Source organism: Gigantopelta aegis, chromosome 9 (genome assembly GCF_016097555.1).
Source record: "Gigantopelta aegis isolate Gae_Host chromosome 9, Gae_host_genome, whole genome shotgun sequence".
Lineage (NCBI taxonomy): Eukaryota > Metazoa > Mollusca > Gastropoda > Neomphalida > Peltospiridae > Gigantopelta > Gigantopelta aegis.
In genome coordinates this window covers 416,754-428,186 of record NC_054707.1, presented here as the reverse complement: position 1 = coordinate 428,186, position 11,433 = coordinate 416,754, and the positions used below count along the sequence as shown (strand labels likewise).

General features: G+C 35.7%; 2 non-coding genes across 2 annotated transcripts; both read left to right on the top strand.

Annotated features, from left to right (window-relative positions):
* Window positions 1-1,567: 1,567 nt before the first annotated feature.
* Window positions 1,568-1,640, top strand: Trnak-uuu. Its single transcript has one exon. It is a non-coding gene; the product is annotated as a tRNA-Lys (tRNA).
* A 3,107-nt stretch (window positions 1,641-4,747) lies between these two features.
* Window positions 4,748-4,820, top strand: Trnak-uuu. Its single transcript has one exon. It is a non-coding gene; the product is annotated as a tRNA-Lys (tRNA).
* The last annotated feature ends 6,613 nt before the right edge of the window (window positions 4,821-11,433 follow it).

Below are 11,433 nucleotides of genomic sequence, written 5' to 3'. Positions count from 1 at the left end.
GAACAGATTGATTTATTAATCATCGGCTATTGGATGTCAAACAACGGTACTTTTGACATATAGTCTAGGAAAGAAAACCCAATACATTTTGCCATTAGCAGCAAGGGATCTTTTATATGCACCATCCCACACACAGGATAGCACATATAACGGCCTTTGATATACCAGTCGTGGTGCACTGGCTAGGATAAGAAATAACCCAATGTGATGGATCATTAAAAAAAGCAACATTTCTTTGCATACATTACATATCCGCATGGGGAGATCACTCTAGTATATGGTCGGTCTGAACAAAACTGTTTTGAATATGACATCCAATTCAAACTGACATATTATATTGACATATAGTATGATCATGATATAGTGCAACATATGTCGAGTTACTTGCATGATTCAATCAATAATAAATTTCAAAACCCAATGATCAGATAACTGGAGTCTGTGGCTCTCTGAAGTCAATATAAGTGTAGACAAGTGTTCCCGGGAGCGTAGAGCGGGGATATATTAAATATCGGAGGATATAACGGGGATTAAGGGTATAAATCGTATCCCCTAATTGATCCTTTCATAACGAATGATCAGAATAACAATTAATACATACTAAGCGAAAGCGTTTATAATACGCGAAGCGTCATATTACAGCGAAGCTGTAGTATGTGTATAACGTTAATGTTGAAGAGTAATATACTTAATGTTTAATTCATACTTTTACATGTAATATGATATATATACAAACTCTCAGAGATGCGCTCTTCCGACATACTCGCTCGGAGCTGGATAACTTTATTCTGTGTCCCTATCCTAGGGATACCAACGCTGCATTCTTATATATGAGGGGTGCTGAAATTGGAGGGCACTACGGTTGGACTGACTGGGGGGGGGGGGGGGGGGCTGGTGGGGGGGGGGGACTGGGGGGTACTCCACCAGAAATGTAGGGTTAAGACTCTTAGGCGTAGGCGGTTTGGGCCGTAGGGTGAGTTAGTATTGTCTGGGGGCTTGCCCCCTCCCCCCCTTCTTTCGCGCTTCCCTCACCCCTTTTTTCGGTCACACCCTAGTTACCGATATGCTCGGTACCCCTCTATCAAATACTCCCAATTTTAGAATCTAATAACCAACTTCCTGTGGCCTTTGCCTAATTTTTAATTTGTCCTTTTTCCCCCAGACAGGGCTTAACTTAGAGTATTAATTATTATTAATATTTTATTATTAATATTTTGGAATAGCCCGCTCAAAAATAGGTGTCTAAATTTAAATGGCGGTATTTTTTTTTTTTTTTTTTTTTTTTTTTTTAAATATTTTATTAAATGATATATTTAGAACTACACCAAATAAATTTTTTCTATTTAAATTTGTCCCCCTATTTATTTATTTTTAGATTAATTATCAAAATTGTCCCTTTAAATTTCCGGCCCGGAGCAGACTTCTGGCTATTCAGAGCTCGGCCCCGGGGCAGACATGATTGAAGCTCTAGTGGCATATAAGCATGTAAATAATTGACCCGAACCCGAAAGCGGCAACATATTGTAGCAGATCATTCAGTATACTCAGCTTAATTCAGTTATTGTTAGCCTTCGTAGCTCAGTCGGTAGAGCATCAGACTTTTAATCTGAGGGTCTAGGGTTCGAGTCCCTACGTCGGCTACGTTTTTATATTTATTCACAACCCCCAATAATTTCCTACATACTTATCTATTACAATACAATATTAATTTTGTTCATTCTAAAATAAAATGAAAGGCCATGATATAAATGTGCTATTCTGTCTGTGGGATTCTCCTGAACACTATGTCACAAGGACCAGCTGTTTGACATCCAACAACCGATGATTAATTAATCAACGTGCTCTAGTGGTGTCGTTAAACAAAACAAACTGTGAACTAATCTACCAGGGTGGTTACCATAAGTTCCCGGTGTTTCCTGTATACGACCCCCGTGCCGTAGTCTTTTATGTCAGTACAACTCAGGCGACGTAAAAGTGTCCACCATTTGCCACTTGGCATCAGATAGATCTCGTGCCCTTTTGTCTCCCATCGTACAGCGAGGGTTCAGGGAATCCATCTTATTCTCTTACACCTCCTATAATTCCTTCGGGCGGGTGCAGGTTTCAACGTACCAAATGAATTCCTATTGCCGATAAAGTTAACGTTTACTAATAAAACTGATATTAGCATCTGATCAACACACCCATCCAGTACACCCATTAAAAATGTAGCACCTAACATTTAATCAACCTGCAAGAACGTTGGGATGGGTGTGTGTCACATACCATTCTAGATATTTAATTAATGTTTGTACATGTATTATCAACCCTCGGTTTTTTGCTGAAAATTGCAGGCTTACTTTTGGGGTCACCCTGCACTAGTTTCAACTTCATGTGTATACTGCGTAACAACAGTATAACAAATAAAAGTATATTTATTTATTAGCAATGGATAACATCTTAAAAATTGCATCAAACTCAGGAATGTCCCTTTAAAAAGGACAACCCATGTTGTCCAGCACTTTTTCCCGCCATCTTTTTTGTGTACTAAGATAGAATAACACCCATTTCTATGTATTTCACATGCACGTCGCTTAACTTCACTTCTTCTTCTTTTTCTAACATTTAGGCCACACAGATTTACTCATAAGCGTACGAGACAGGGACAAAGTGGGCAACTGCCCCCCCCCCCCCCCCCCCCTCACCCCAGTGTTGGAGCAAGTCCAAAATTCTGGCAAAATTAGCTGACCTGAAAACTCTGCACTCTGTTTTTCCATCATTCTACTCACAATATTAGTTGTAGTCCATGCTGAATGCATAGTGAGTCTTTTGCAAAAATGAGATCTCGTACACCTGTACCGGCCTCGCTTGCGTCGTGGCAGGCCATCGGTCTACAGGCTGGTAGGTATTGGGTTCGGATCCCAGTCGAGGCATGGGATTTTTAATCCAGATACCGACTCCAAACCCTGAATGAGTGCTCCGCAAGGCTCATTGGGTAGGTGTAAACCACTTGCACCGATCAGTGATCCATAACTGGTTCAACAAAGGCCATGGTTTGTGCTATCCTGCCTGTGGGAAGCGAAATAAAAGATCCCTTGCTGCTAATCGGAAGAGTAGCCCATGTAGTGGCGACAGCGGGTTTCCTCTCAAAATCTGTATGGTCCTTAACCATATGTCTGACGCCATATAACCGTAAATAAAATGTGTTGAGTGCGTCGTTAAATAAAACATTTCTTTCTTTTTTTTCTTTCGTACACCTGTGGATTTATTAATTTCGACATATAGGCCTAGTCTTAGAGAGGAAACCCGCTACACCCCCACCTCCACCCCATTAGTAGCAAGTTATCTTTTATATGCACGTACATCCCACAGACAGGATAGTACATATCACGGCATTTCATATACCAATCTTGGTGCATTGGTGGATCAAGAAATAGTCCAGTGGGAATGGATCATTAGTTTAAACATCTGTATTGGGGGGGGGGGGGGGGGGGGCATGCTACACACACACTCCTACACCCCTGGTATATGGTCAGTCCGACTAAAACTGTTTTAAACATGCTATTCAAACTAATATTGTGGGTACAAGGACTATTTTTTAGTAAAAAGGTTTCAGGCAAGCTTATTTTGCCCGAATATCTCTATCTTTTGCGCTCAAATTTGAGGATTTAGCCTACTCCAGCCCTAAGGAGGGGGCAGTCCCCCCCCCCCCCCCCCAATTGTGCCGCCAGAGATACGGCTTTGGTCACACTTTACAGTTTCAAAGCAACATATTCAATTTACATACAGTGTAACATAATATGTCGAGTTACATGCAATCAATACAGCGCTGTCAACATGTGGCGAGGACGGTAGCCTATTTAACTCAGTCAGTGGAGTGAGTGCTCGCCTGAGATGCTTGCGTCCCAGGATCGAACCACATCGGTGGATCAATTCAACTGATTTGTTTTTTTTCTCGTTCCAACCAGTGCACCACAACTGGTCAAAGGCCGTGGTATGTGTTTTCCTGTCTGTGCCGATGATTAATTAATCACTGACGTAGGAAGCTGGGGTGTGTGGGGGTGGGGGCCGGGGGGGGGGGGGTGTGTGTGTGTGTGTGTGGGGGGGGGGGGGGGGGTGACAAAGAAGGCATGGGCCCCTGACTTTGTAGCAGCAGCGATGTTTTTATATATTTATACATGTATATATGTGTGTGCCCCCCTTTTTTTGCACTTCCTACGCCCGTGTTAATCAATGTGCTCTTGTGGTGTCGTTAAAGAAAACAAACTTTAACTTTATGATGATTGTTACTGTGTCTATTCTGTGAGAACATGAGAGAAGTCGGGGTACGGGGGGGGGGGGGGGGGGGGGGGGGGGTCCAGGTCGGGTCCAGAGGGAAGCTCTCTTGGGTAAAAACAGTTGGAGTTTAAGCCCAAAATGCATATAATTCCATTCTGCTGTAAAATGCAAACAGTGATTATAAAATATTTTTAATTAAAAAACCCGCATGAGATTAGCGTTGCCTGAGCGCGTAATCTTTGTTACAAATGCTTCCGAGCTGACAGGTATGTCGATAAAAAAAAGCCCCCAAAAAACATTTCACTACCAAATGGACAGATCACTCTCGTCTATGGGTCTCTGGGGTCAGTGCGGACAGGAGTCCAAGCAGTAGAAGGCAGAGAGCCCCCAAGCTAACACGTGGTGCTTTGTAAATTACGCGCCGCCATATGTTGCGCAGGTTGACTCGACAACACATATTACTCTATTCAATATAATTCTCTTGTTATTAGCCTTCGTAGCTCAGTCGGTAGAGCATCAGACTTTTAATCTGAGGGTCTAGGGTTCGAGTCCCTACGTCGGCTATATATTTTTTTTTTCTTGTTTTTTTTTTTTCTTTCTTCTCTTGCAGTAATATTATTCTTTTAATTACAAGTATCAAATATAAGATTTTATTTTATGCAAAGTTTTGAATAAAAAAAATTTTGGTAGTAAATTTATTTATATAATGATATTAAAAGTAGTGTTAAAATTAATGGTCATTTAACGCCTTTCTTTCCTGTTACTGGAGGTGTTAGACAGGGATGTCCGATTTCAATGATGCTCTATGTAACTGTTGCTGAACCTTTAAATAGCTTGTTAAAAAATCAACAACAAATTAATGGAATAAAATTAAATAATGAACTACTGTCACTGTACAAGATGTTCAGTCTGTCGAGGTGTTTTTTACACTGTCAATTATTTTTGTCTTGCTACGGGTGCAAAACATCCTGATATGTCAGCAGCAGAGATTTCTACTGCTTATAAAGTAATTCTAAACTCGCTTCCTGATGAATGGAAACAGCTTATTGTAAAGAATATTAAAAGTTCATCACAAGTTAAAGATTTGTTTTTGATTAATAATAATGAAACTATAAATGTAAGTAAATTTACTATTAAATGAATATATTCTATATTAATTTCCCAACATTTTAAAGTACCTTCTTGTTTAGAAAAATGGCATGATTCGGGTTTTGTCATAGATTTGAAGTCAGTTTGGAAAATTATACATTATTGTGATAAGACTTCGGAATTTGTTGACTTAGATTTTAAGATAGCACATAACATTATATTCACATATTCTAAATTATTTAAATACGGTAAAGTAACATCTAGCCAATGTCCTGTTTGTTTTAAACAAGAAGAAGATATGTGTCATTTAATTTTGTATTGTGATGAACTTTATGATTTAATTTATATTTTTCATGAAATATGTATTTATATGTTTAAGGATAATGGCTTTTCTTTAGAATTATTAAAAAAATTATTGCTTTTTGGGTGTTATTTCAAAATACAAAAATGCTCAAATGAATTCATCAATGCTTTGCTCTCAATATATAGAATATCAGTTTTCAAGAGACGTTTAACAGCGGAATCAAGGGGTGTAAATATTAATATTGTTAAGTTTTTTAACATTATATGCGTCAGTACTTCTTAATACTTTTAAATCAATATCGCTTTAAAAATAGATTTTCTGTATTTATTAATAAATATATTAAAAATAATATTTTTCTTGATCTAAATAATGATGAATTAGTTTTTAAATACCCACTTGAAAACTGATATTTATATTTAGTATTTTTCTAAAAAATTTAACATTAGCTTACAGTAAGATCGATATCCCTCAATTTTCTTTTAATATTTTCGTGTGTTTGTGTGAATGTGTGTGTGTGTGTGTGTGTGTGTGTGTTTGTGATAAATGTGTGAGTGGTTCTATGTGAGAGTATGTGTGTGGATATGTGTGAATCTTTTATTATTTTTATTTGAAAATTTGATGTATATGTGCAATATTGAGTTTCACGAATAAAAAGATAAAAAAAGAGCATCAGACTTTTAATCTGAGGGTCTAGGGTTCGAGTTCCTACGTCGGCTATATAATTTTTTCTTTAGTTTTTTTTTCTTCTTCTGTTACAGTAATATTATTCTTTTGATTACAAGTATCAAATATGAGATTTTATTTTATGCAAAGTTTTGAATAAATTTAATTTGGGTAATAAATTTATTTCTTGGATTAAAGTACTATATAATGATATTAAAAGTAGTGTTAAAATAAACGGTCATTTAACGCCTTTCTTTCCTGTTACAGGGATGACCGATGATGCTCTATGTGATTGTTGCTGAACCTTTAAATAGCTTGTTAAAAATCAACAACAAATTAATGCAATAAAATTAAATAATGAAGGAAATGAAGAAAATGTTTTATTTAACGACGCACTCAGCACATTTTATTTACGGTTATATGGCGTCGGACATATGGTTAAGGACCACACAGATATTGAGGGAGGAAGCCCGCTGTCGCCACTTCATGGGCTACTCTTTTCGATTAGCAGCAAGGGATCTTAAATAATGAATTTAATTCTTTATTATTTCAAATTGCTGATGATACTATCACTGTTCAAGATGCTCAGTCTGTTGAGGTGATTTTCACACTGTCAGTCTTGCTACGGGTGCATATTCAAGATATTTCTTTAAAGAAAATGGCTTTTCGTATTAAATTATTAAACATATATTTTAACAATGATTTCAGTTCGGTTTGGAAACATACAATGTCTGAATTTGTTGGTAAATACATGAATATGAACTTATTATCTTTTAATATATTTAATAAATTAATATAGTTTTCGATGAACCTGCTTTGGCTAAAATTAACTCTTTTCATGCTGAGGTTTTGTTGGCATGGGACATTTCAAAGCGTGAACGCTTTTTCTCTATAGATTTAGATCAAATATTATATCATCCAATATTTTATAATCCATTTATTAATTACAAAAATAAATGATTATGCTTTAATTATTTATTAAAAGTGGTATTATAACGGTGGCTGATATTGCATATGAAGTTGTACCAGGATTTTTACCGGTCTCTGTAATTGTCGAAATTATTAAAGAAAAACATCCTGATATGTCAGCAGCAGAGCTTCTACTGCTTATGAAGTAATTCTGAACTCTGAATGGAAACAGCTTATTGTAAAGAATATTAAAAGTTCATCACAAGTTAAAGATTTGTTTTTGATTAATAATATTGAAACTATAAATGTAAGTAAATTTACTGTTAAATGAATTTATTCTATATTAATTTCTCAAAATTTTAAAGTACCTTTGTTTATAAAAATGACATGATTCGGGTTTTGTCATAGATTGGAAGCCAGTTTGGGAAATTATACATTATTGTGATAAGACTTCGGAATTTGTTGACTTATATTCATACATTCTAAATTATTTAAATACGGTAAAGTAACATCTAGCCAATGTCCTGTTTGTTTTAAACAAGAAGAAGATATGTGTCATTTATTGTGTATTGTGATGAACTTTATGATTTAATTTCTATTTTTCATGAAATATGTATTTATATGTCTAAGGATAATGGTTTTTCTTTAAAATTATTGCTTTTTGGGTGTTATATAAGAATTGTTTCTCGTTTTTTAGGAATTTATCGATGTATAAAAGTCACAAATGGTATAAAATCGCGTAGCGTAGCGAACCGATTTTATACTACATTTGTGACTTTTATACATCGATAAATTCCTAAAAAATGAGAAACAATTCTTATAATTACAAACAGTACAAGAAGTGTACCTTAAAACACTCAAAAATAATTTCTTTCGTTCTTACCGTCAACCATGTTCTGTAAATAAGCGTAGGAATACATGTATACATACTATTGGATGTTTTGGGGGTTTTTTTTAACAGAATAAAAAAAAATATATATATATATTGTAATTTTTTTTTATTTATAACATGAATATCTCATCCAGTTTCCCTTATTTTTTTAATCGAGAAAACAGGTCACTTACTTGTTCTATTTTTAAAACGATCACCGAACTGGGTCATTGGGCTAAAAATAGTTCCAATCGATCTTGGTCTTCCGTGATGACGTATTTTTATGAGTTTTATGGAAGGATAACGCTTGGTTTTTTTAGTGACGTCAGCCAATCAGAATACAGTAAATCGTATAAATTCGGAAAGTTTGTAATTATTTCAAAATACAAAAATGCTCAGTTGAATTCATCAATGCTTTGCTCTCAATATGTGACGTATATAGCAAACTGTTGGGTTTATTGAAAACATATGTGACATATATAGCAAACTGTTGGGTTTATTGAAAACATATGTGTGACGGAACATGCTCTTAAATTCTTTTCGTCTGTGGCGATATTAATTGTTTTAGAGGGCCATGTGCAGTCCCAATATGCACTTAAGCCCAGGTGGGCACCTTGTTACGTAATACCTCCGCGCGACGGTCGTCGAGCCTTTTTCTAATACACACCCAGTCCAGATGTGGAGGCCATGTGGCCAGTAGTTACGTAATACCTCCGCTAGTTCGGTACGATCGGGGTATTGCTGGCGGACTAGGCGTCCGCAAGTCTGGCGATCTAAGAAAAATATGCCGGCTTGGTCGCTGTGGAAATATCACTTGATAGGGGGAGGACCGCGTTGTACCCCCAGGCGATATTCGGCTTTTATGATAAATAGCTAGGGTTTTAGAGATATCAGGGAGAACCATAGGAAGGCTCCCAGGGTTCGTTGTCCGTCCGGACTGGTAAATATTTTATTTCTGCTCTGTGTATAACCTTGATGTGATTGATGTGACTTTAAATATTTTAATACTGTATTATACCAATATTATTTAGACGGTGCTACCGGTAATCTGACGCAGTAAACTGTAGGCTCACTGCCTAATATATATAAAGCTTAACCAGTCATCCTAGAGGACCTAGGTAAACTGTAGGTTATTGTCTTTATTGTGATAGGTACCAGTATTAATTCTGTGTTACAAGGTTACTGAATGAGTAGTTACGGGTTAATTAAAAATTAACCAGTTAGGAATAGAGTTGTAATTCCTTTATTAATTAAGTTCCCCTGGCAGCGTTTCTCAATTATCACACGTTACTGAATGAGTAGTAAGGGTTAATTAAAAATTAACCAGTTAGGAATAGAGTTGTAATTCCTTTATTAATTAAGTTCCCCTGGCAGCGTTTCTCAATTATCACACGTTACTGAATGAGTAGTAAGGGTTAATTAAAAATTAACCAGTTAGGAATAGAGTTGTAATTCCTTTATTAATTAAGTTCCCCTGGAAGCGTTTCCCAATTATCACACGTGTGGGTGTTGTGTCACGGTGAAGTGATTACAATAGTGTGTAAACTAGACACCTAGAGATTAACTAATTAAGTGATCAGTTCTGGGTTGTTATTATTTGTTGATGTTAATTAACTACTGCGGCAGTACATTTGTCAGCGTATGTTAATACAGATTCCAAAGTGTATTGTGTTTTTGTTGTGTTTTTTAGTGAACTAAACGTGCTATAATAATATATACTTTATATAAGATCTTATCTCTGATCATACCTAGACGAGCCACGCGGGTATAACTGCCCGTTACAGAAAGATCTAATAAATATACAGTTTGGAGAGGTATTTGAATAATCGTGTTTCATTCAGTTACGGGTATTATAGGATCCCCGTGACAATATGTGACATATATAGCAAACTGTTGGATTTATTGAAAACATATGTGACATATATAGCAAACTGTTGGGTTTATTGAAACATATGTAATATATATTGCAAACTATTGGGTTTATTGAAACATATGTCACATATATAGCAAACTATTGGGTTTATTGAAACATGTGACATATATAGCAAACTATTGGGTTTATTGAAACATGTGACATATATAGCAAACTATTGGGTTTATTGAAACATATGTCACATATATAGCAAACTATTAGGTTTATTGAAACATGTGACACATATAGCAAACTGTTGGGTTTATTGAAACATGTGACATATATAGCAAACTATTGGGTTTATTGAAACATGTCACATATATAGCAAACTATTAGGTTTATTGAAACATGTGACATATATAGCAAACTATTGGGTTTATTGAAACTTATGTCACATATATAGCAAACTATTGGTTTATTGAAACATTGAAACATGTGACATGTCACATATATAGCAAACTATTGGGTTTATTGAAACATATGTCACATATATAGCAAACTATTGGGTTTATTGAAACATGTGACATATATAGCAAACTATTGGGTTTATTGAAACATATGTCACATATATAGCAAACTATTGGGTTTATTGAAACATGTGACATATATAGCAAACTATTGGGTTTATTGAAACATATGTCACATATATAGCAAACTATTAGGTTTATTGAAACATGTGACATATATAGCAAACTATTGGGTTTATTGAAACTTATGTCACATATATAGCAAACTATTGGGTTTATTGAAACATGTGACATATATAGCAAACTATTGGGTTTATTGAAACATATGTCACATATATAGCAAACTAATCGTATTTAAATATATGACATTTATACCAAACTGGGGTGGGACGTAGACCAGTGGTAAAGCGTTTGCTTGATTTGCGGTCGGTCTGGGATCGATTCCCGTTGGTGGGCCAATTGGGCTATTTCTCGTTCCAGCCAGTGCTCCACAACTGGTGTAACAAAGGCCGTGGTATGTACTACCCTGTCTATGGGATGTGCATATAAAATATCTCTTGCTGCTAATTGAAAAGAGTAGCGCATGAAGTGGCGACAGCGGGTTTCCTCTCTCAATATCTGTGTGGTCCTTAACCATATGTCCGATGCCATATAACCGTAAATAAAATGTGCTGAGTGCGTCGTTAAATAAAATATGCCCTTTATAGCAAACTATAAGGTTTATTTAAATATAGATTACATTTATGCCAAGCTAATCGGTGTATTTAAATATATGTATAAGACATGGCAAACTACTGCTTGTATCTGAATGTATATGTAAGTTGTATTCGACAAATCGGTGAATTATAGCGACAAAAGTGTAATAGCACTGAAAAGTGTGCATATATAAAAATATTCATATTAAGTTATTATCAAGTGCACAGAATTAATAAGAGTAAATGAAAGATATTATGGTTTTTAC